This window comes from Falco punctatus, assembly GCF_963210335.1.
Source record: "Falco punctatus genome assembly, chromosome: 7".
NCBI classification, from domain to species: domain Eukaryota; kingdom Metazoa; phylum Chordata; class Aves; order Falconiformes; family Falconidae; genus Falco; species Falco punctatus.
The window spans coordinates 28,136,773-28,162,807 of record NC_137587.1 but is presented as its reverse complement, the minus strand read 5'-3'; the positions used below and the strand labels follow the sequence as shown (position 1 = coordinate 28,162,807).

General features: G+C 42.1%; 1 protein-coding gene across 11 annotated transcripts in view; it reads right to left on the bottom strand.

Annotated features, from left to right (window-relative positions):
* The window catches only part of TSPAN18 (tetraspanin 18), a 172,439-nt gene that overhangs the window by 51,203 nt on the left and 95,201 nt on the right, over positions 1–26,035 (bottom strand). For 7 of the 11 annotated variants that reach the window (XM_080396768.1, XM_080396763.1, XM_080396765.1 and 4 more), the window contains exon 2: positions 9,546–9,673. The exons of the other annotated variants lie outside the window; for them this stretch is intronic. The gene's annotated coding sequence lies outside the window, so the exon portion shown is untranslated. The remainder of the gene's footprint in view (positions 1–9,545; positions 9,674–26,035) is intronic. 11 annotated transcript variants of the gene reach the window in all.

Here is a 26,035-nt window from a genome sequence, read left to right as displayed (position 1 = left end):
AGGTTTCAAACAGAGCCCACTGCTGGTGCTGAGGGCAGTTATTTTAATCCTCAGCTACAAGTCACTGGGATACAATAAGAGAATTACCAAAGAAAATATTTAATGATAACTATGAGCACCCATGCTTTATTCCTTGACTTGCAGCTGAGAGTATTTCAGTAGCTCAGAGGTGGATGGGAAAACAGGAGCAAGAAAAGCTACGGCAAGCAGGCTACCTGCAACTGCGAGTGACAAAAGCAACTCGGCAGAAGCAAGAGTAAAGCTCTAATGGTCATTCTCCTGCCAGACAAACCACAAACTCCTCCATGATAGGGCACAAACAAATTTTATATTAGCAAAACCCAAGAAAAATTACTCTGCATCAGTATTATCAGAAAGAACATAGCTAGATGATCAACAGATTTTGTTGTTTGGGTGACAAACCAAACCAACAAAAAAAAAAAAAAAAAAAAAAAAAGCAGAGGAATTGCTTCAGTTTGAACTGCAAGATTTTTCTTCTGAAACAAAACAATACAAAGGTATTTCTTCACATCAACTCCCCAAAGTTTTGTTCAATCTAAGATGAAACTTTATTCTTTTCTATTTTCTAACTAAAAAAACCCAAACCAAAACAAACCACAACACCCTCCCCTAAAACACCGCACCAAACAAACCAAGACCTCTTTTTATAAAATGTTTGGATCAATTTTTAATAGGAAAATGTGGTTTTCATTTTTAAATGTTGAAATTATCAACTTTGGCATTTCTAAAAAAAATGTTTCATTAAAAAAATCTGTAAATATTTTGATGTTTACAAATACATACATAACCCTTTTTTTGACTGAAACTATTTGCTTAATTTCAACTTGAATTTATGAAGATTTATGGTCTCTGTCAAGATTTTGGAAAAAGGTTTGTGTAATTTCTGCTTTTTGTATAAATGATCTAGCACAGAGATGTGATTCACAGAGTTGATACACACAGCTGATTTTCTATCCATAGGAGAAGAAACATCAGGTCACTACACTTTCCATCAATTACGATTACTCTTGGTCAATATAAAAAACATATAGCAAAAGACCAAGATCTCAAGCAGCTAAGGCAGCACTTTTAGCTTTGTACACCTAATACTCAGGACTACTGAGTACCCCTAGGGATTTGTATTGCTAGTCCTAAACGTCTAGATTCCAGTTTACACTTACGTCTAGCTAGTCTGAGGTTTTCCAAATGAGTCATATCTAACTGTATCTTAAAAAACCCACAAAATAACAACAACAACAAAAATTTCGTTACTCCTTTTTAAAAGCCACCATCACTTACCCACTTTTCCTAAGAAAACTTGTTGAGTATACTCAACTTTAACCACTGTGTGGTCATACTGAGTCACTAGGAGGATCAGAGCTTTGCTGTACTGATCTTCAGGTATTTTAAATGACCATAAATTGTATTCATGTAAATAGCCTGAACGTACAGTCTTTATTTTGAACACTGGATTTTGGCAGAAGGAGGTGGAATAGTGGAATGCCAACTCCTGGTTCCAATCAGTTCAGTGAGAGTTTGGCCTTCAGTGCTGCTACCAGATAACATGCAAAATTGGGAGATGGAAAGGGAAATGGAAACACAAAGGCAGTTCTGGCAAGTGATCCCACTTTCCAGTAACGTGATCTATACACTAAGCCAACTCAACTAACAAGCCAATAACTTGCGATAAACTTGTAACTTCTTTGTGAGATCTGAACACTTAAGCATGGGAAAAAAAGGACAAACTGATTGCTTTCCATCTTGTTGACTGAATACTTGTGGGAGAAATAAATTAAAATTGAGGATATTATTTTTAGCCTCCTTGGAATGTATTCTTGGATGTACTTTGCAGCCACAAAGGTCATGAATGGTCCAGCTCAGTCTGAAGAGTAACTGACAAATTCTACCTCAACATACATGTCATCTGTATTGCACTGGGTGTCTGTCTGCCTGTCTCTAGCATCAGCAAGGGCTACCTTGACAGCAGGCAGAAATGGCCAAGCCCAATAAACACCCCTACTGCAGAACAAGGGGAAACCAGTGGGTCAGGTAGCTGTAAACTAATATCCTGCCATCAACAGTCACCAGGGAAAGCTGCCAGAAACAGTTTGAGATGGCAATTACAGAGAGCCAGTTCCCAGGAAAAGCTCCCTCCTGCCCTCCTGAGCTGAGGGGCTGGCTCGTGCCATGCAGCAGGCAGTGACTGAGCCTGTTACAGCTCCAACATACTTTAAAACTTCCAGCCAGCGCTACAGTCCATCTGAAAATTAGCACCTGGTGAGTGTTGGGGATTTGAAAATAAACCTTCCACAAATTACTAAAAAAGGAAGTTTATGTTGCTTAAACATACTTCTTTGGAATTTATTTATTTTTGCACATGCTGCTAGGGGGGCTGGTCCACTCACACATGTGCTGTGCTTCACTTTTTTCAGAAAAGTAACAGCTGCAGACAGTGCTGGTCAGCTCAAGACTTCCACGAGCTGGACACTGAAGCTAAAATACAGGCAGAGCACTGCCATTATATCCCCCATGTCATCTCGTCACAAAACATTATGTCTACCTTACAGTTCCTGCCACACAGCACCGAGTGTCCAGCACAAGCATGTCCAAGGCTGTTCAATCCCTAGTTTCTTATCTACCAGTACTGTCAACAAATGTACTGTCTGCCAAGGATGCACCCCACATCCACTAGAAGCTAACTGGAGAATGAGTCATTTCACAAAGGACAAATCAGCCATTAGATTATCATGATCTTCACTGTCCACAAGCCTGTCCAGGAGCTGACCTACATGTAAGCTACTCTCAAGCAAAAAAGCTCTCAAGATTTTGCATTAAATAAACACAGCAATACAAGCAAGAAATCTCAGCTTTTAAAAAAAGGTCAGGGCATTCAAGAGTAATAATAACATTTCTTATATTCTGCAAGTTTAAAATTCAAGTGTTTTTCAATTTATTTTTTTAATTCAAGACGTACTGACATTTTTTGATGGGCAGTTTTTTACATGAACCTAATTTCTGGATTACCTCTTTCCTTTTTTTCTTCCCTTCCCCATTTGTGCTTTATCACAGAAAGGAGGAGCAATAGGAGGAGAAAAAAAAAAAAAAAGCTAAACCCTCCAGAATGAAAACTTCTTCATCTTCAGGTTTCCCTGAAAAGGAATGCAAAGTTTCTACAAAAGCCGGTTTCTACACAAAATAAAATACTTCTGTCACCTTTTTCTACAAGACAAAACTTACCAGCTGTATTACTGTCCTCATACAGATGGGGAAGGCAGGCAGACAGGAATCAAGCTACTTCACACTGTCAAAATGCAGGCTAGGCACAGAGCTAGTAATTGAATGCAAAACTCTCCAAACCCACTTCACTACTTATAGGGTAATACTATTCCTTATTACTGATTTTAACAGTTATCGCCTTTCACTGATCCCAGCTTTTACTCATAAGCTTCAAGGAAAAAAAGCTTCACATACACACACATATACCCCTCATACATCTGCTTCCCCAGAAATCTCTACAGTGAGAGAATAGCTCTAGCAGCTCTTAAACTAAGTCCCCAGCTTCACTCAATATTTTTTAAAATTCACAAATCAAAAGCAAATGTACTTCTGTAGGTCTCACAATAAGCGATGCAAAGCCTTTGCTGCCATTCTGAGTGATACCGTATCTCAGCTGCTCCACCCAAGGCTAAGCACAGCGATGAAAGGCAGATTTGCTTTCCTGCCCTGTCAAATCAGGTAAACCCCATTTTCCCTTGACAAAGCACTTTACCTATGATATAGTCAGTCAAAAAAAGATTTAAATTACCACTGGCATTAGAACTCCGTGACAGGAACTAACAGATATATTTTTCTAATGACAGTTTGTTTCCTCCTCCTTCATTATCATTTACAAGTCACACGCGCTCCCGACTCCATAGGAAAACGCACACAGCCAAAACCGGTCCTCACGGTTAACATCGGAAGCCCCAGCTCCAAGTCTCTGGGGCAGTACCTCTCCGAAAGAAGGTCAGTCAGCCTCTGGCAGAGTCAGCTGTAGACGCTGGAGCCCTCTGGCTATTTGTGTCACCTCTAGACTCTTAAGAGACAGAAGCGGTAAACACGTGCCACATTGTCAGCAGCCACTTACAGCCTGACACGTTACCTTACAGCACCTTCAACAGCAGAAATTAAGAGCTGAAACCTCCTGCTGCCGCAGCCAAGGTCCCAAGCAGTGCTCCTCAGGGCCAGAGGCTCGCAGCTGGCCGGGCACGCTTGGAGCAAGACTGAAAGGGGCAATGTGACCCTGTTCCCAGTACCTCTGGATGCATCGCTGACCTGACACTCACCCTTTACGCTCATCTTTCACTTATAAGCATGCATACAACACACATATCATTGTTGGCCATGACAGTTATCAGGCCAGTTATAAATGCAAGCAGACTGTAACCAGGACGCGATGCATAGGAGTTTGCAGAGAGCTTGAAACAATAGCTGAGGTGAGGAGCGTCCCATTTATCTGCACAATGTTAACTCAGATGTCCAACAACAGCCATGTACATGTCAACAGTCATTAGCCGCTTCACTAGTAATTTGAGAACCAAGCACATGGGGCATCGTGTCTCACACTGCCTGCTGTGAGTGATACCTCCTCTTAATACCACAGCAGACAGCATTTGGGAGGCACCAAATTACCTTTCATAAAGCAAAAGCTACATGAGGACATTCCCCTGCCATACTGATACAAACTCAAGGATCTCAGTAAAGCCCAGGAGGCTTCCACAATTGTATTTCTAGTATAAGCACAGTTTATCGTACCGGAAGATTCTCTTGGAGACTCATTTTGAAGAGATGCAAGAGTAGCACAGCTTCTTCAAACAATTTAACTCATAGCCTAAAGAAAAATTAAAGAAAACTAGAACTTTCTCAATATGATATCTGCTTCCTTTGGTCAATGCAGACTCCATTTCCAGGCTTTTACAAAAAATACTGAGCCTTTAAAAAGCCCTTACTCCATTTTCACAAAATTGCAATTTCTTTACAAGTTGTCCAATTACTCAACATGTTGAAAAGCAAAAAGCGTGTATTGCCAATGCATACACAGGTATAATAATAATAACAATATCAAACCATTACTTTTCTGAAAAAAATAATGTTCATAGAAAGTATTCTCCTTGTTTATACTCCCATGATCACACCTCAGCATAACACAGATTGAGTGTTATGACATGACTGTGGCAAATGAACCCAAAAATTTGTTGCTGCTATTTCTAAGAAGGAGTGGGGTTTTGTCTGCTTTTATTTTTAAGAACTCTGCAACACTACCAGTCACCGAACAGATTTTTATAGGAATCGACAGGGTATCACAGGGAGTCAGAAGCGATGGCAAGCATAGGGAGCGTCGCTGAAGACTGTATCCCAATTACTGATACCAGAGTGCCCAACTCTTACGTGCACACACACAAGCAGATGCTCACTCCCCTCCAAGAGTTGGCTGTGTTCCCAGCTCCCAGACCTATGCTTTTCCCACTCTAGACTCTGCCTCTGCTTTCTGGAGCCAGGAGATTGAGCCTTATTTATGCTCATGTTGCTCCAGCTGTTCCTTTGCACAAGTCACTGAGTGGATTTCTTTGGAGTTCAGACTTATTTCCAAGAAGTGGGCAGTTTCTGTTCATCAAGTGATGGCTGCAACACAAAACAAAAATGAAACCTCAGGGACATTTTCAGTCCTTTTCCTGAGCTGGCTCATGTTCTGACCCAAGCCTGCTGCCTGCAGAAGCATCTCAGCCTCTAAAGTATCGCTGCATGCAGCCTTGCTTCCTACAGGCTCAAATGTTACAGCTGCCTTTGGGGATAATGAAGCTATGGTCGTCCCCAGCAGTGGACTTGGACATCAAGCAGAGCAGAGGAAGCTGGTGGCCCAAACTGGTGCGCATCACTCAGCACATCACCAGGAATGAACAAAGCACAAAAGGGGAGCAGGAGGTTCAGGTTTGTGCAGCCCCATGTCCTCATCTAACACAGCAAAATGAGGATTAGCGCCATTTCACAAACCATGTTTTCAGGCAATGGGGAGGAACAGAAGCCCCAGTTCAGCAGTACTGTTTTTGTCCCAGTTCTCAACCACAAATCATAAAATTCTGGTGGATTTTCACCTAAAACTTTCAAGCACTGAAACGGGGACAATTTGGAGGGGAGCACCTTGGGAGCAAAAGGCAGGATCCCCCTGTAAGAGTCCAAGTGTCCTTGCATCAGGACCAGAGGCACACACTGATTAAATGGTAGGTTGTGAATGAAGAGCAACACAGAGGGGCACACTGTTCTTTAGGAAAGATTTATTCACTGAACGTTGGAACAGGCTGCCCAGGGAGGTGGTGAAATCACCATCCCTGGAAGAGTTCAAAATGTGTAGATGCGGTGCTTAGGGACATGGTTTAGTGATGGACTTGGCAGTCCTGGGTTAACAGTTGGATGTGATAATCTTGAAGGTCTTTTCCAACCTAAATGATTCTATGTTTCTGTAATTCCATGCCTCTGCACCACTGCCTGAGCATCTACTTAAGCAAGAAAAAACAAAAGGCGAGGAGGATTATTACTGAGTTCAAGATGTGGGAAAATGCAGATCAACATCCTCTGCTCCTATCACAGTAGCTGAACCTCATTTGCTATTGCTGCTTTGCCTAATCACCTAAACCGTAGCAAAAGAGCCAAAGCAAATTCTTTTGCACAGACCAAGACTGTATACATGCATACCATAGGCTACCACCCTCCTTTTGCCTAGAGCTTCCACAAAAGCCAAAACAATTTTCAGCAAGGAAAAAAAAAGGCAACTGTAAAAAATCAATTTTTTGAAAGAATGTAGCATGATGCCATTTTCCTAATATGGCAACTAGTATCCCATGTGGAGTCTCAAACAATAGCCAGCCTGGCAGGGGATGCAGTAAGATGATGACTTGGGGGGGGGGGGGGGGGAAGAATATATATATATGTGTGTGTGTATATATATATATATATATATATTCATTCATTCCCTGCAGGCCCTCAGCCTCCATTTCATCTTGGATTTCTTTGTGACTGCACTGAAAGGGGTCAATAGCTCTCTGCTTGAAAAATGCAGCTTTTGAAAGGACAAAAAAATAAAAATAAAAAAAAAAGCAAGCCAAAAGCAAGACCAGCTTCCAGGGAAAAGGATAAAACAGAGGAGAAACATACCCATCTGCCTTGGGTTTACTGACACTTCCACTGGAATAAAGCTTGACTGGCAAAGCAGGGACAGGGAACATAAGCTGCAGATGATCTCAAGTGCTACGAATCATTACACCTTGCTTCAGTCACCACCTCCCCATCCTTTAAAGTACCCTACAAACCCACATGAAGCAGCCAGGCACCATGCTAGAAAAGAATTTCAACCAATTAAAAACAACGGGCAAATTAGCACCAGACTCATTGAACACATCAAAGCTTTGCAACTCAATCAGCGTTTAAGAAATTCTGATCTGAAAAACACAGGCAATCTAGTCAATTTTAATATGCTTAATTAACTTATCTTGATAATGGAACACTGGACCAGTGGCTAGGTTTACATTTAGGCTTTCTATTTGCTGAAATGCTCTGGGAAAGCTATGACATGTTAGAGTCAGGGATTTACTGGGAGGGAGGAGGAACAGGGTTATAACCTTCTCCTTTAGTGCCATCAGACGTGGCCCATGTGGAAGGCTGGCACATGCAGTTTTTCAGGACCCCTGGCCCCGCTTCACATTGTAGTCTCATTCAAAAATCCAACAGCAATTATACTGTAGTCACTTTCTGTATTAGGAAGCATTTTTTAATTCATTTTGGAAATGGATAAATCCAAGTGTCAATACAAAGAGTTTTTAAAAAACAGCTGTTGCTGTAGTCTCCAGGTACAAACAGGTTGAAACTCCATCCATGTGTTTTAGAAACTGATTAACAGTTCTCATTACCAAAACTGTTCCAAATTCGAGGAGCAAAACAGAAGGAAGCTGTACTGTGTTAAGTGGAGACACACTAAATAATCATAGACTGATAAAATCATTTAGGTTGGAAAAGACCTTTGAGATCATAAAGTCTAACTGTTAACCCAGGACTGCCAAGTCCACCTCCAAACCACATCCGTAAGCATTGCATCTACCTGTGTTTTGAAAGTTTCCAATGATGGTGACTCCACTACCTCCCTGGACAGCCTGTTCCAATGCTTGACCACCCTTTCAGTGAAGAATTTTTCCCTAATATCCAATCTAAACCTCCTCTGGCACAGTTTGAGACCAGATATGATTTTCCTGCTCCATTTTTTTTTTGTCTTTATATTCAACTGGTTATTTGACTGGAGCCTTCCAGTAAACATCAGCAGACATCAGCAGAAGCCCATAACATTCATCTAAGACAAGCCTGAAATTCACAGATGGAAAGGTGCAGTGGTACCTCCAGCAGCACCATGCACAGCAAAAAGCTACTTCATACAGTTCCTACCAAACTGTCTGAAAAAAAAAAATCAAAAATGAGGCCAGAGAATGCTGCAGAAAGTAAATTGCCTCTGAGAGACTCTAGCACAAGCAGCATGTACCTTTGCATTTCATTTCAGTTTCTAATCATGCTATCTTTCTCAGAGGCATTCAAATACATTAGTCTGTGCCTTATCAGATCCTGAATTAGGACTGTAGAAAGTTCAGAGATGCTTATGGGGCTGTAATGAGTACTGACAGATAAGCCACACTCATGCATACATGCTTGCAACTGATGTCTGGTTTAACACAATGCAGCCCTAAGCCTTCATAATACAGCATAGGAAACAGAATCCTCCCATCGCCTACTACTAATTGCATCTGCAGTGGTCAGGGGTTGAAAGAGAAGTAAGCAGATTAATTCTATTAGACCGTGCAATAGTATCCCAAGGGGACAAGGGAAAATCCCGTCATTTAAAACAGGACTCGTAGAAGCTGCTGGGAACGATGTTACATACTAGTAGGGGATTAAGGGTTTGGACTAAATGGCCTCATCTTTTCTAGATCTGGTTTCCATGAGGCATAGCAATTAGAACTGCAAGGCTTTTCTGTTTGTTGGTTTTTGGTTTTTTTCCACTTTTGGATGACCTGAAACATCTTGTCCAGTTGAAAACTAAATGATTAAATTAATTTCTTACTTAATCCCTTCCCCCTAACAAATACTACTTTATTCCTTTTCTTCAAAAAAACTGTTTAAATTAAGGTAATTTTCAATATAAAATTATTTTAGAACACGAGGTTTAAGTATTGTTTTATTAATACATCACATGTAACGTTTTTCTTCTTTCAGCATACTCCTCCCACACTTTTAGCCTATATTTATCTTAATCACATGAACAGTCTTGACCCTCCAAAAGTACATTTTTGCTGGAAAACATTCCCTGTGCCGAAAATACAACGCAAGGTTTCACCCTTTCATTGCAGGCAGAGGCAACAAAGCCCCCCTTGAGCCAAATGAATTGAAAAAATCCTCTGCTCAGCCCACTGCGGCATGCCCTGAGCCCAGCAGCAGCTGAACCTGAGCATTAGGAGCACCATCTGCCTTACCTGCGTGCTGCTTTGAGGGGACAGGCCTTCAAAGAAATACTTGTTCTCAAGAAGTCAGGTCGTACTAAACATGCATCAGTCAGGATCCTTGCTTCAGGTCCCTAGCACCGTGATCCAGGCTGGTCAACCTGTCAGAAACAGCAATGAAAAATACCTGACTCGTACCTCTGTACTGGGACTGAGGAGAGGACCATGACCTTGCTTTAATTACTTCTTCCTACTTAAGTAAAGAGCAGCTCCTTCTCAAGGAGGTGAGGGAAAACACCTGGCAGTGTCCCTGAAGACCCTGGCAGGCTGAACTGAAGGCCAAATCCTCCTCCTTACCTTCCAGTCCATTTAGACTGGCCCGAAAAGGGCTCTGACCAGAAGGTAGGAGGAGGACAGGACTATTTCCAGCAGAATAAGAAAGGAGCCACAGAGTCACTCTGCATCTTCCCCTCCTGCTCCCCTATGCAGCCAGGGAGAGTCACCAGGGAAATAGAAGAGGACAAGAACACCAGCAAGAGATGCTGTGAGTCCCCCAAAGGCAAGTCCCAGAACAGAGGATGGAGCAGTACATGAAAAACCAAAGGTAGTTAAATGTTTAAGACACACACCCCATGCCTTCCTGTACTGTATGCAACAAATACACGCACACACATGTTCACTTACTGGGTAGATGTTAGAGTACAACTGTATGCTGAAAGGAGGGAGCCAGAAAAGATTGAGGAGGAAAAACAGGGCAAGGTGATGGAGCTGAGAGGCAGGTAAGGGTGGGCTGAAGATCCCAACAGAGCCAGGAGAAGCATTCAGTGGGAGATGCTCAGGTGATAAAAACAATAAACAAGGGAAAGAAAGTAAATCAAAGCGTGCAGAAAGGCAGGAAAAGCCAGTCGGAAAGGAGAAAGGATCATGCCAGATCTTGTTGGTTTTCTCCTTGCAAAAGTCAGCCAAACCTGGGGCACAGGGGTGGAGCCAGCACTTAACAGAGCAATCGCTCTGTAACGGCTTCTCTCTGGAGAACAGCACAGAGTCTGGATCTCATTCTCCCTGACAGCTCCAATTCAGATATGAAGCTGGCGCCACACAAATCCATTTGATAGTATTACTTCTCTCCTCCCCAGTCTACCTTGCTTCTTCACTCTCTTTTAAGACCCCAACCCTCCACCTTGCCCAGTCCCTCCAGCAGCCCAAAGCCAAGGCCAACTGTCCATGTGCAGCATCAGGGAGCATCCGTGTTCCCCCTGCACTAAAGCACTTAGCAGCTCCTCCAGGGTCATGAGAAGCTGGCAGAGAAGGTGCTTTTGCAGCAAGTCCCTCCAGCAGCCCTGTAAGAGACTGAAATGGGGCTGCAGCCAAACATCTCAAGCTCCCCTTCTCTGTCATGCTCTCTGGAGCAGACAGCCGTACTGGGCTGAAGTAGCATTTATTTGTCAATCCAGTAGATTACAAAACCACTGATAAGCCAGCTGGGAAGTGCTAATGTCACACCAGACCACACGAAAAGGAATTCCTGCCATGCATGTGGGTATCAGACCTCTGCCAGCAGTCCCCTGTCCCTCTCCACAGACGTGCTATTTCACACTTCCCCAGGACAAGGGTGAGGGCTCTGTGGGACACAGCAGCACCACACATTCAGCCAGAGACAGAGGAGCATGCTGCACCCTGGGCATTCATCTTACACGCACTAGAGGAGCAGTGCGGTCTAGTGAGCAGGGCAAGAAACTCTTGCCCGCATCTCTAGTGGACTCCACCTTCAGCTGAGTGTCCCCCTGTGGACGTTTGTTTACAAGCCTCTTCCCTGCTCTGTACAACCTGACATTTCAAATACACGCACATCGATCACATTCTGGTTTCTTTAAAGAGGAAGGGCAAGTACCTGAGCGGTGTAAGTGCCCACGTGCAAAAATTGCACATATCCATCTACTTCTGCACAGGACAAAGTGTCTGCTGCCTGACAGGAATATACCCTAGTGAACATGGTCCTAGTCCTTTCAAACATGCAATATTGGATAGTAACCCCCAATCTTTGGAAGCAGTGAGGAAAAAAATTAAATGTATTCAGGTTTGTAAAGTGCTCTGAAACCACCAGATGGGAAGCATCACACGCAGGTGTACTGACAGTCAAAAATTTGAGTCAATGGCATTTTCAGTACCAATTTTCCCTTTCCATTATGGAAGAACAGTGCTGTCCGTCTCGGTAAAAACCATTCATTCCCTATTACTATTCCAGCTGATGTACCACTGTGATCAGAAGCAGAGAGCTCTAATACGTTTAGAGTCACTAATATAGCATTGTCTTCTGTGTGTACTTGTCCACATGAGAGATTTCAATCATCTTCTATTCAAGGAATATTAAGAAACAGAATATATCTCAGGTCATCTAAATCCTCCTCTCCTAATCCAATTGAGCGTCTCAAGCAGCAGGAATATTCTCTCTCTCAGCAGATCGCAGAAAAGCCTGACAGAGAGCAGTCTTCTAGACTTTTTACCTGCATAAACACTCTCTTGTTTTGTGGGGTTTTTTAGTGTGATTCCTTTGTATCTGACTAGAGCAAAAGCAGTAGCATGTGTGAAACGTGAATAAGGACAATAAAACCCAGGTACTTTCTCCAAGGCTGATGCAGAGGGACAGAGAGGGACAGCAGCACCATGGGATCCAACACTCCTTTAGCCCTATAGGTGAATTTTCAAAAGAGGAGTAGAGCCAGTAGACTACAGGTCATCTGGACTTAACAGATTTTTAATATGAAAACAAAAATAAACAAAAGCTTAACATAGAATTTCTCCTGGTTAGTTGCCCTGGTCTTACACTCTCTTTAATCACTGCTGGTTGCTATCAGAGACAAGACCCTGGGTTAGACAAGGTCCAGCCCAACCTAGCTGCCCCTTCCACAACACTGCACTAAGATACACCCTTGGGGCCTTAGATTCTGGCTCCTGAGTTTGGTTTGATTTAAGGTGTCCAAGAGACTCTGCTAGAAATAAGCTCTTTTATTTTTATTTTAAATCCAACCCTCATCACAGCTTCCTCCCCACTTTAATGTTTGTTTGGTTTGGGGCCCCAGTGGTGGTGTATTTTGCAAACGACTTTTTGTTTTTCCTCTGTGTATACTTCCACGATCTTACACATCCACTTCATCAAGCGTAAGTAACAAGAGTTTACCCTATATACTGACACAGAGATCAGGAGGAACACAAAGCATTCCCATTTATTTTATACAACATCACAAGTAACATCAAAACAGATGTAAAACAAGCAATTCCTCATTATATTTTACATTTACCACAACAAAATCTTTGTGCATTAAATACAACTGAAAGGGAGCTGTGGAGCTGGCATTAGCTTGACAGATGCTGAGATGAGCTGCACCAGAAAGGATATCTCAGCCTGAAACAGTGCATGTTAAAAAGGCATCTGCTTATTGTTTGATATGTTTATTTATTTACATAGACAGCTTGCTGACACGATGAAACGCTGGGGAGGGTGGTGTAGGCTGGCATTTTTAACTCTCGGTAGGCATCCAGCGTGCAGTTTGCTATCCTTTGGTCATGTCACAAGTTTCCATTTTGTTGCTGAGTGGTGGCAAAAGCAGGGAGCAGGGAAGGGAAGCAGGGTCCCCTCCACTGTGCAGACTTGGCTTCCCTCCAGAAGCCTGCCCTCAGCACACAAGGCAGTGCTTCCCAGTTCAGCCTCCACAAGCATGCTGCCCCCAGGGCTCACCCTCCAGCCGCTGGGGCCTCTGTGCGCCTTTGATATAGGCATGAGAAGAGTCCCTCAAAAGCAAGTCAAGCACAGATTCTTGTGCATAAAGAGATCTTCTTTAACAAGAAAGAAAATTAATTAAGTGGGTAAAATCCCACAGGTTGGAACAGCAGCTGAGGAATTATCTTTCTATCAGGTTGGTAATGAGGACTAAAAAACCTCACACAGACATTAACAGCTTTATATGGGCTCATTGGCATTCCAGATCAGATGCGAGGCTTGGGATTCCCAGGAGCAGCAGATGCAGCTCCAGTTACAGACCAGACTGGGCAAACCACAGTTTGCCCTGCTGAAAACCATTGCCACGATGCCTAAGAATGAAAGGCGCATACCTGTCTAGCAGAATAACTTTCTCTCCACAGAAATTATGCCCAGGGAGATTGTAGGCCACTACACCCAGTGCCCCAGGTTGATCTGACACACCTCTGAAACCTGTGTTCAGACATATTAAGGATGGGGATGGAGACAGAGGTTTATTCAGTGGGGAACATGAACAGCCAGCACACGTCTGGGTGCACATCAAATGTCACGGTCAGGCACTGACCAAATCCACCTCCTTTACCCTACTGATTTCCCCACCAGCACTGCTGGCTGCTTGACTGTTAACACACACAAGTGCTATTCAGTTCTAACAAAATAACGTAGATTCTCTCCTGTTCCCTGCAATGGAAAAACTGCCCAATTTGTGGTCAATGACAAGAATGGCAAACAGCGATGCACTCATGGTAACCACTGCAAGAGGGGACTCGCTGCCACAAAGAAGCCACCGAGCCTACTAAGCATCACACCAAACTGTGCCAAGCTACTAAAAGCAACGTTTCAGAAATGCATTAACTTCACTTCCCTGGCTACCAAGACAAAGGAGTTTGCCCCTGCCAAAAAAAAAAATAAAAGAAAATTAGAAAAAAAGAGAAAAAAAAAAAAAGGAAAAACAAGTAAACTACTGTCCCATTTCCAAAAACACACCCTTGGACATCTTCCTGCCTCTTGGTTGTTATTTGTATCACAAGAGTCCTATAAGCCCCTGCAAAACCAAGCTTTTTACTATGTGCAGCACAAAGGAGCCCCCTGCCCAAAGCACTTGCTGCCTGAACAGACAAAAAGCAGGGAAAGAAAGGAAATACTAATATTTCCCTTGTTATAGATGGAAAGTAGAAGTTAATGGTGTTAAAGGTCAAACAGAAAGCCAATGACAGAACTGAGAAGAGAACATCTTCAGTCTCAAGCCTGTTCCTTCAGTATGGAGATCACTGTTTCTTCCCTTCTTGTTCTTCTATCTTTCCTTGAGAGTTCTTTCTTTCACAGCTTGTAAAGTTCATCCCTAAAAGCAAAGTCCACAGCCTACTGGTGTGCTTTTCATTTTCAGGGGGAGGGAGCTTAGGGATTCTCAGCTGGCACCCAAAAACTGCCCCAAAGAGGCCAATTTCCCCCCTTAAATGAACAACAAATGCTGGCATATGCTGTTTCGTATTCTTTTTTATTATACTTAATCATGAGGCCTTCAGCTGAGCAACTCAGAACCACAGTAGTGCATGTGCTTCCGAAGTAGATGTGCCATGTATCACCTGTGTGTTACCAATCAACACAGATGATACCAGATGAGACAATTATTTTGCAATGACATTGAAATGAAAGATACTTCTTGCAAAGGCTTCACTAATTGCCCAGGTTTACCAAAGGCTAATAACAACAGAGTAATTTCCCACCATCTCTGCCTTTCATTAATCCAAATGTCCTCCATGCCCTAAATCTATTGGAAAAAGAAGCCACTGGAACTTCCTGAGCAATAGGATTAAATTGCCTACTCCAAGGAAGCAGGATGCCTAACAGAAGCATTTGCATTATTAATAGGTATTTCAAATAATTTTACATCATCTTTTAACAAGCACCACTACTTCCTTAGTTTCTCTTGTGTTTGAAGAATCTGTGGTGCACAAACAACAGTTAGTCTAAGCGTTTTTTCAAGTTATTCTTTATTGTTTGACTCAAATAATGCTTTCTATCAGCTTGAACTGTTAATTTAGGTTTCGGGTTGCTGCTCTTTCCCCTTCCCTTGAATAAAGGGCTGGCTGATCCCTGGGGTACTGTCACAGCACCTGGGTTTTCACACTCAAGCTGTCATTCTATTAGCTCTGACAATCTGGCCATTGTGTATCCTATACCTTTCTAAGGCTCTCATCTGCCTCTTGTATCTCTTTCCCCAGATTCACCTGAGCAGACACATTGACACCTTTGGGCAGTATGTTCCCAGAATTACAGAGGCATCCAAGGGTGGAAAGAAAACAGACATTCAAGGCAGCCCACGCTGTATGGGCAACAAGGGTGTATGTCTGTTACTAGCAATTCAAACATCTGCCAGTAGTGAGCTTAGTCTGGAAAGGCTTTGATTCCCACCTAGGGAATTCAGTGTCATTTGCTTGCTCCACGAGAGTGCCATGGGCTTCCTCATACAGCATTAGATCCAAATATACTCTCATGCATTACAGATTTTAATGTATAATACATGTGTGTGTGATTCTGTCCTTCAAAAGGTTTCTCAGTGAAAAAGCTAGTATAGAGCAGAGCACTTCATGGAGTTGTATAGCTCTTCAATTCTCTTTTGGAATGCGTCATTAGTTCTGCATAGCTGATATCTCTGCTTTATCTTCTTCAGATCCCTTTTCTTTAAACAAACTCCAGGTTCCCCCCCATCCCCCCAAAAATGCTTCTTAAGACTTGATTGTTTTTCTTGAAAGACACAATAATTTTAAAGGGCTTAGCAGTAGTATTTCAAGAGGAAAAAACACACAAAAACCAATAATCAAATGGTAAAGGCCAAGGAGAAAGCCGCAGCCAGTTATGGAAAAGGGCATGCAATGCTGTTCTATTATCCTCTTGAAATGAAGAGTAAAAGCTTGCAAAATTCCACCCCAGTGTCTGCAGACCTGCCTAAATCCTCCTGACCAAGCAACAAAGCTATTACATACCAATATCTTGGCATTTTCATCATGTTGCAAACATCCAGCACATGGCTCAAAGGTTTCAGCCCTTCAGACTAATGAATCTTGTGAGCAGCACATGAAATCAGATTGTTCAGTGCAAAGAGAAAAGGAAAGTTATTTTCCAAGATACAGAGAAAACCACCACCTCTCTCATGACCTCCTTTATTCTCCCCACCGAGCAAGTCAGGTATCCTTACCTATGTGCTACTGTGCCCTAAGTTCTGTCACTCAGTGCCCAACCTTCTGCTCCTCTTAACTGCTTTCTTCATAAAATTTGAGGTGGCCCTAGCTGTGCATAGGTGGAAATAGACCACAAATCAAGATATGATTTTTGCAAATTACCAAACTTAACCTCTGAATAAAGGCTACCATAGAAGGGTACAGTGCAAATAAAATTCCCAAGTCAGTCAATTAAAGCAGCTTTAAAGATTATCAGTAAGAAAAATTTATTGGAACAAGCCAGCAATGACACATACCACACATGGAAGTACAGTTTAACTGACCTGGTTGGAAATTATGTTGTCATTGTGCCATAGGGTTGTTCACAGTAGGGAAGTGTAGTAAATGAAGAGCTGAGCCCTACAGAAATTATCTACTAGATTTTCACGTATGAAGAATCAGATGCCAGAATGTAAAAACTATTAACAACATAACCCTTGAAGGCCTCAAAAGGGTTTACTCTGTCTGCACTATAGAAACGCACCAATTCATCACAGAAAGCCAGTAACTGGAAGGGATGAAGAACATACAGAGTCAGCAAAACAGCAGAAGAAGAAAAGGAAGAAATCCAAGTTAGCACAAGGCAAACAGATACATCCATTCTTTTATTCTCCCAGAAAATAAAAAAAAGAAAATTGTGATATTGTAAAAGCTATGCTTTTCTTTTTACATTCTACTCCCTGTATGTTTAAAACAAACAAACAAACAAAAAAACCACCAAAAAAACCCCACACCACATAAACCAAAAAAATTCTGATCACAAATTCTTCAGGAGGAGCAAGTCTAATGTACTTTTTTCTGGAATGCAATATCAAAAATGGTCAAAACTTTTCAATGGTCCAAAAGAAAAATGACTACCAGTAAATGTATCAGCAATTCCAACACATGACAGAAATGTAGAGGTGAGGTAATTTTTTCCTTAGCTAAGGGTCAGTTGTACAAGCACCTTAAAGCCATTTTGTACTGCGTGGCATTCAGCAAAATTATACTACATCAGAATGGACTGACTAGGGAGAAGTCAGCTATTTACTTCTAGCTGGTGTTTTCTCATGATGGTGCTTTTGAGTACTCATACCAGCTTTTGTTACTAGGGCACATGCCCCATTTATTCGCAAACTTTTTCATCAGCTGCTTTTCCCCCAGTCCATCACACTGGCTTTCTCTTCTACCCTCTCATTCAACAGCTTTCAACAACTAGCAATTGAAAGCAAAGTAGCGTAATGGAAGCTGCAAGTATGGAGCTGGTCAGGCAGTTTAGTTCAAGGACTATTGTTGTTATTACAGGGCATAGGCAGAACAAAATCCCCTGCAGGTTCTGCAACAATGCTGAATGAACCAAGTTCCCAAAGAATGTCCCAGAACTGGAGAAATGGGATGCCACCCCTCTGAGAGCCACAGAAAGCTAGCTCTTCAGCTCACTGTCATAGTGTGCCAGCAAAGGAACATTGCTTCCTTGTTTTCCCAGTTATTAATACAGTTATTAAAATGTGAGGAAAAAGTTTTCTGTTGTAAAAACACGGTATTGTCAGAGAATACCCTTTTGGAGGACTCCGCTAAGCGATTAGTGAAGGAGCACTTCTGAGCCTGCTGAACACAAGAGGAGGAGAGACAGCCAATGGAAACAGCAATTCCATTGAAACAGAGAGCAAAACTGTGTCTGCAACAGAGGCACAACCAGACCCCAAACAGATGGATAGGGAGAAGCTTCGCTGGGAAGGACAAAGCTTTCAGAAGTGATCAGTGGTTTGGGAACGCATCTACACAAGTGTATCAAGTTCAGTATCCAAGAGACCTCAGGTGAAAAATGCTTCACTGGTTTTGGAAATCTGGCAATTTGGAAGTGTTTCAAGTAAAGCAAAAAAATCTAACCCATTCCCAAAACTTTTTGATTACATTGAAACAAATGGTGAGACTTCTGCCTTGCTCATTATCCCACAATTTTAAAAGTGTTTCCAAAATACTGGACATGCTGACATTACTATGTTGCTTTCAGAGCTTGGTCATGTAATAGGCTGTGGAAGCCAAAATGCAACTTTTTATTCAGCCTGTGCAATAGAGAGGACTCCTGACTCCTAGGTGTCCTCCTGACGATGGGACTGCAAATACTCTTTGCCACTGCATGGGCTACTGCTTCCAGCCAGGACCGTGCACGTGCATTCAGCTTTTCTACTACACAGCTGCCTGCAAAGTCATGTCTTGAAAATGGACTTGGCCTTACCTTTCACCTGACCTTACCCATGCTTCCCAACCCCCTGGCTTCAGGGTTGGGGTTTTTTTTCCAGCATTTCAATAAATGGCACATCTGCACTTCAGCATTTTGCACCAGACTGGAAATAGTGAGATTGAGAGACAGGGAAAAAGACAAAAGCAATGCTATTTGTAAAAGTGTTTGACTAAGACAGGGCGTGAACTAAAAATAGTCTATTGGCCTTACTATCAACCACAGGAGCTTTTACTAGCACTTTGATTTTTACTGCACCATTCCACATGAGCCTAAAGGAGACGCATTCCAGCTAATTAGGCAGGGATTGCAGTCAGGAAACCCTGACAAGGAAACTATCAACTGCACAAAAACTCTGCTGCATTATTTGTTTTGGACTCTTGGGCACAAAAAAAGGCTCCCAGCACAGTTACAAGGTAGCTGCTAAGAGAGAATTACCTGCTCTGGACAGCTGTATTCCATTTTGGATGGAGTTAGGTGTTTAAAGGCCCTCAGAAAGCTGCTCCTAGATGCGATAAGCTGGAGAGAGCTCCTCCAAAGGGAAACCTTTGCTCCCTTTGACTCACCTTGTGAAAGTTGCTGCTTATAATCCATGATTAGTCAGCTCTAATGTCTGGCTACCAGTTGGCAAGATACAGCAGCCTGCAGACAGATCAAGCTAGGACCATGAATAAATAATTCCCACCAGCTGAAAAATGTTTTCCAGCACATGGGAACGTGAGTCCAGCAACTGGGAGAAAGGACAAAGCCTTAGGAGGCTGTGAAACAGCTGCTTTGCGTTGATGGTGCAATCAAGTAGTACTGATTGGTTTCAGCCTTTGAGAGGTTTCCCAACACTCACAACAGCTCCAGTCCATCCAGGGAAAGCCTCAGACACCTCTTCTGAGATAGAAGCAACAGTCTCAAAACAGTAATGACAGAGACATGTAGCATGCATGTCCCTCACTGAAGTACACCCCAGAGTGAATTTGCCAGAGCTTCGAAAATACATGTCGCTAAAGCATTCAGCCCACCCTATCTCCTAGCTATGACATAAGCCAGCTGCATTTAAATGAAAGGCAGGTGAGGTAGACAAACTGAGGTTCAGGCATCAGCTGCCAACCCAGATGGAAGTGGTCAGAGCAACGTTACAGCACAACTGCCTAAAAGCAGAGGCATCCTTCCCCTTTGGGCCTAGCTTCAGGAGCAAGAGAGGTGGAGGAAGCATTTGGCTCACCATGAGCTTCTCCTCCATGCTGTCCTGTTCCTACCCAGGGCCAAGGGAGTCAGGACTCCTCCAGCTGTCCTGTCCCCGCAGCTCACACTCCTGTACCAGGTGTTAACTGGCAATGAAGAATGTCAAACAAAATAATCAGTATAATCTCCTCACCAAGCTCTTAAACTGCCAACCAGCCAGACAAGAACAGGCACAAGATGCAAGAGCATCTCCCTGTGCCTAGATAATGCTCAACAGGGTCCTTCTCTGTGTGCGGCTGTTTCCAGAGCACTGCAACCAGAAAATCCAAGCCAGACAAGTAGCTCTTCAAGGCAGACATTAAACATTCATTTGTAATAAACACCCTCCCAGGCCCCAGGGACCAGTGAGAGGTGTAGGGAAGCACAGCAAACAAAATCCAGAGAGGTCAGACTCACAATGCCTTGCACTGTGGTTACTTGAATATGTGAAGAAAAAAAATATATTTTTAAAAAAAAAAAAAAAAAAAAAGAAAAAAGAAGTGTTTTCAAAATGGTCCTTGTGCTAAGAAAAAATTAAAAGAAATTGTATATTTTGGATACTTCAGTTCTTCAAGGGCAGTTAGTTTTCCCTTCTCTCTGAACAGCAAGAGAGCATGCTTCTCACTGTTATTTTAGAAATGTATAAAAGAATTTCAAACATGCTCTCTGCATTGCTTTGCAATGCAGTTCTTGGACAGAAATGTCTCCACACTTGCAATCTTTTAATCTTCAGTCTTTAGAGTGTGTGTGGGGAGGCAGTTGGGGAGGGCAAGGAAGAAAGGGATCTGTGAGACCACAGAACAAACATTGGGACTTGGGAGAGCAGCCAGCTATTGCTCATTTAATAGCTTTGGCTTGTCCAGTCAGAGCATTGAATTTTACTTATCTGTTGATTTTATAGACATGGCACTGTGGTTTTAAACAGAGCTGTTGGGTTCTAGGAACATTTAACTAATGTTAAATGTTAGAAACTTTTTCAGATCAGATGGAAAGACACACATAAGGCAGGGGGCAGCTAGTGCTGAGGATGCAGGTGACTACATGCAGTTTCCACAGGAAATGCTTATAACTGTTAACAATACATATGTGGATTCATATAATTGCTTAATTTCACTTAGGGGCAAAAAGTATTATAAAGATTAAAATATTAATATCATAGAAAGATGGGCAAACATCATCAAAATAATAAAAATGCAGCTGAGTGCATAGCTGAAGCTGTATAGCAAATTTGTTCATTTATGGTAATGTCCACTGTGTATTAGTATTTCCATAAATACTTTTGTAAATAAGATTACCAGCAGAAACTGAAACATTCCTTTTAAAACAAATGGTAAAGAATGGCTGCAGAATAAGAATTTTGTAATTCAATGCAAATATTTGTGCAAGAAGCTAGATCCTATGAAATACGAGGAGCAGAAATACTACTGTGTGACCTATATGTCAAAATACAAACTAAATTGTGCAGCTGGAAGCTGAGCACTTGAATAACAGCCACTGAATACTAAAAAGGAATTGCTTGTAAAGAACCGGCAAACCAAGAAACAACCTACGAAATATTCCAAATAACTCATGCAATTGAGAAGAGTCAATAAGCTATTTGTAGACAATTTGTCAACAGAAGAACTTACATAGAAAATTATATTTTCAAATTGCTACAAATTATCATGTAGCTATCACAAAAACATGTATGATTCATCATGAAGAGACATAAGTAAGTATTCCGGGGGTTGAAAAGGCATTTTCTTTCTTGTATTACACCGCGTAACTGATCAGGTGTATTAGGATAATATTTTTAGTTATAATTCTGCTTATCCCCAAGGCATAACCATTAATGAGTGATGGAGGCAAGATGATTGAACCTGATGGCTAAGTAGTCTGATTCGCTCTCACAAAGTCTGAGCAAAATCTGACGTCAATGACTCCGTACTTGAATGCACTAATGCCATTATTCAATCTCATTCCCACAGATGGTCATAGCAGATAATAATTTCATTCTCTTGATTTGCAGAAGAGCAGTGACACCTTCAATTCAATGCAGCATAATCCTCTTCAATTCTTTAAAAATGTAAAGCACCCGATTTGCTACTATTGTCCAATTGAAAAATAAATAAATAGATAGATAGATAGATAGATAAAAGCCTTCCTAGAGCTGGATTTTCCAATAAACCCTAAGCGCTTTCCAAGAACTGCAGGGCAGGGATCCCAAGCTTGACATGACACTTGGAAAAGTAAGATTGGTGACCTGTCTACACTTGTAAGTCAATTTTTTGTTGGATTTACCCCAGTACTACATGGAGAAGCAGGAAGCAGCCGCCAAGAAGTCTCAGTCCCCTAGTTTCACACCAGCAGTTCCTGATGGAAACTTTGTGAGCCTTCCAGTTCATGATGAAAACAACAGGTTATGGGACACAAGGAAAGCTGTCCCTGTTCAACTGTGATGAGATCTACTCCAACAGCAACAGGAAACACATTTTTAGAAGGGTCTTATTCTGGAGGAGAGAATTCCCAGAGCCACAGGTCTTGTAAAAGCATTAGGTTTCCTTGACCTCAGTAATAGAATGGTAGGAGCCAACATTGCTGCAGAGATTTTGCAAGATTTAACAATTTCATGGTTCTACTTCTGTCATCAATTTTGAGTTTCATTTGCTTTATCAGTTCTTCTATTGGCATATCAATGTAGAATGGTGAGCGATATCCTTTGTGTCACACAGGAACCTTTATTCCTTTCCTATTGACCTGAGATTAGAGCACTGCAGTAGATGATCTGGGAGGCACTAGCCACATTGACTAAACAACCAAGTTTGTCAAATCACAGAAACCAGAGCAGCAGAAGGGGGAGAACAACCTCCCTCCCAAGCAATTTGAGGGTTCTCTTACTCTTCATTGGGTCACGTATCTTCATTCATTTGAGGTTCTGCCACCTGCCTCTCCTAAAAGGTTTACAGCTCCCTGCTTGTTGCACTTCAGCAGTACAACATCTCATCTCCACAGCCTTCCATAAATTACACATTTGGGGAAATGTTAACAAGCAAGAGACTTAACATACTTCCTGTATATTTTACAGATGGTCTCAAACACTTGTACTGTTTTCTTCAGATCAGGTACAAGAACAGATGAAAAACTTGCCCTCAGGTGTATCTTCTCCCAAAAAGCCATAGGGTAACCTAAGCAGATGGTTACTTTTTTTGCTAAATACTGCTTTTCCCTTAATTGTACCTCCCCTTGTCTTGCATGAGATTCACTGGCAGTACACGCTGTAACAAGGGTAGATTACAACTGGCATTAGCACATCACTGTGGTATAATGAAGCATTCAAACAAGACTAATGCCTTTGAAATTGAGAGGGAGAGAGAAGGTAATTGAAAAGGACAGGAGACTGGTCACAAATATACTACGTGTTAAGCATGGAGTCCAACAATTTGGAAGTGGCTCTGGCACGGTTGTCTAGTCAAGATTAATCACATTTCTGCCAGCACTCAGCCATGCTTCTGTGATGTCCCTTCCCTGGACACTCTGTTCTCCTGTTTGGGTCACCAGTCAAAGGAAGTCTTAAGACAACAAGCACCTCCTTTGGGGCTTTATTTAAACAAACAGAGAGCTCCTCCTGAAGAAATGCCAGTGTCATAATGACATACAAACCATTTTTCAACATTTCAAAACATGTTTAAGGGGAAGAGATGCTGTCAGGCTGAAAAGCTCAGCCAGCTGGCTATTAGGAACCAGACAGACATCTGGGGGTGACTGACTTTAACTGTTTTTCTTCATATTTCTTGCCCTGCTTTCCTCTCAGGTTAAAGTTGCAGTGTGACTGTCTCACATGCCCCAGCTGCAGAGGCTGGGCAGAGTCTGCCCGGGACACCTTGGAGCTCTCCCAGCTCAGGCAGGGGGGCAGCCAAGGAAGCCCCCAGCCTCGTCCTCCTAATACATTGAGGAACTTTGCTGTCATGAGGATACTGAGCCAACACGTCAGTTTTTGGGCCTCACAGAAAATGTATCTTGAAAAAAATACATTTTAAAAAAAACCCTTCATTTTTAAAAAGGAACTGTAATATCGCTAGGAAAAACAAGCCGTTAAAACTTGTTTCTCCAAAGAGTTTTACAATGGTCACTTGACCCTGTCCTAAAGAGATAACTTTATTACCTCTTCTCTCACTAACATACCCTAACCTGTCCCAGCTTCACATTTTCTCCAACAGATGGTCTAAGTGATTAACATTCCTTGAGTTTAGTAAAGTGTTCTCAACATATATTTATGTAGTTTTGAAGGCTGATCCTTGTATTTCAGACATGCGAAACCACATTTGCAAGTCTAAAAGATTACACACCCCCCCCCAACAATATCAATAGGTCTAATAAAATACAACCTACTTTCCCTGTCAGCCTTGCCCAAGAAATTGTACTTCAGTAGAGCTCTTCCCACTGATTCTTCTTATACGACTCTTTGCTGACCTGTGTTTGTACTTCAGCTGATAAAGGATGAAACACTAAAAGCAACAGCTTTCCCCTTGCATACAAAGGCATTTGCTTGCTGTAGCGTTTGTATTTGCTACCAGTACAGGCAGGATCGTGCCGTCCTTTTCTTAGACCAAGTGCTTAGGGAGGAAGAGATCAGGAGTAGAGCTTACACTCACAAGCAAGAGACCTTGCTTTTAAGTCCTTTGTACAGTATTTATAAAGTATCAATGGAAGCAGTAGGTGGCAGCTGGTTAACATCCTATAACACCATTGCAGAATGATTTTGACCAGAAGTCAAAGAGAACCTCATAATTAATTGAGGTTGCAGGAGGAATGCAGGCAGACTGACTAATTACCTCAGATACTCTGGCCAAGGCACTTGCTGTGGCAACACATGTTGAGGGATCTCTAGTGCTCATAAGCAGTCATGATCTCTGTTTTGTGTCTCCACTAAAGAAGCATTTCTAAATACCTGACACAGCCCCCTCAGCCAGAGCTCTCACTCTGTGTTGTATTGCAACAGCCATAGTTTTCCTTTCCCTCGCACAGCACAGCCCTGCTCCCGTCTGCCATCTGCTCCTGACAACCACAAGATTCCTGTTAGTACTGACCAGCAAGAGAAACGAAACGTGAATACTGAGGTCAGCATAAAATATTATCAGACCTGCCACCACCCAACCCCCCCAAGCCAGACATTTACTTGAATACAATCAGAAAATCATTCTTACACTTCGAACCTTGTGAGGTTCAGCAAAGCAAGCACGGGGCAAGTTGAGTGGGCATATAAGAAAAGAAAGAAAAAAAAATAATAAAATCACATCTCTTCACAGGCCTAGTGGAAGGAAAAAAAATAGAATAACTTTAAAATAACTTTCATACAGCATTGGCCAAAATGCCTACTAAGGGTACTTACACAATAAATCAGCTTCTGACTTCTGCTTAACCTTGTGACCTTTTAAGTCCATAAGTGGAAATTTTTTTGGTTAGAAAAAAAGTATAAGGCGGGATCAAGTTAAAAAGTTCACAAGGCAAATATGCAAGGGGCTTAACAACTACCAGCCTCATTTCCCTAGATTAATCTTCAGTGAAAATGTGAAGATGCTAATGATTTATTTCTCAGCCCTCTGTATCAACTCCCTCTTGGTCTCTTTAAGACAGAAAAATTAATAATAATAATAATAAATGTATGTGCTCCTTTCATTAACAACTCTGAGCTCTGATTTCTGACTTCGTATTAAAACATCAAAAACAAGCTCCCCAAACCCCATCGCCCCAGGTGATCAATGCTTCTTTACCACTTAAGATCTAAAGAGGCACCTAATACATTTATTAAGTTAGTCACCAGCACAAACTCTTTTCAAAATGCAATAATGCCCTCCACGTGACACTTGGCTCCCCAGTAGGTCCTTTTGCAGTCAAGTTAATAACCTTCATATTACATAGGTAAAAGAAGACTGATAGCGAAGATGTTGAATCTAAGTTTATAGGATGGTACCTCTTCCCTGTGTTTGTTTCCAGGCCCTGCTGGCCTCTGCCTAGGACTTGACAAATAAATGCCATTTGGTGCTGCTGGCAAGTGCTTCTCTATTGAGCATTTGAGATCAAAAAGCGTTTTCTCATTTCCTCACACTGTAATTCTAGTAGTCTAGTCTCA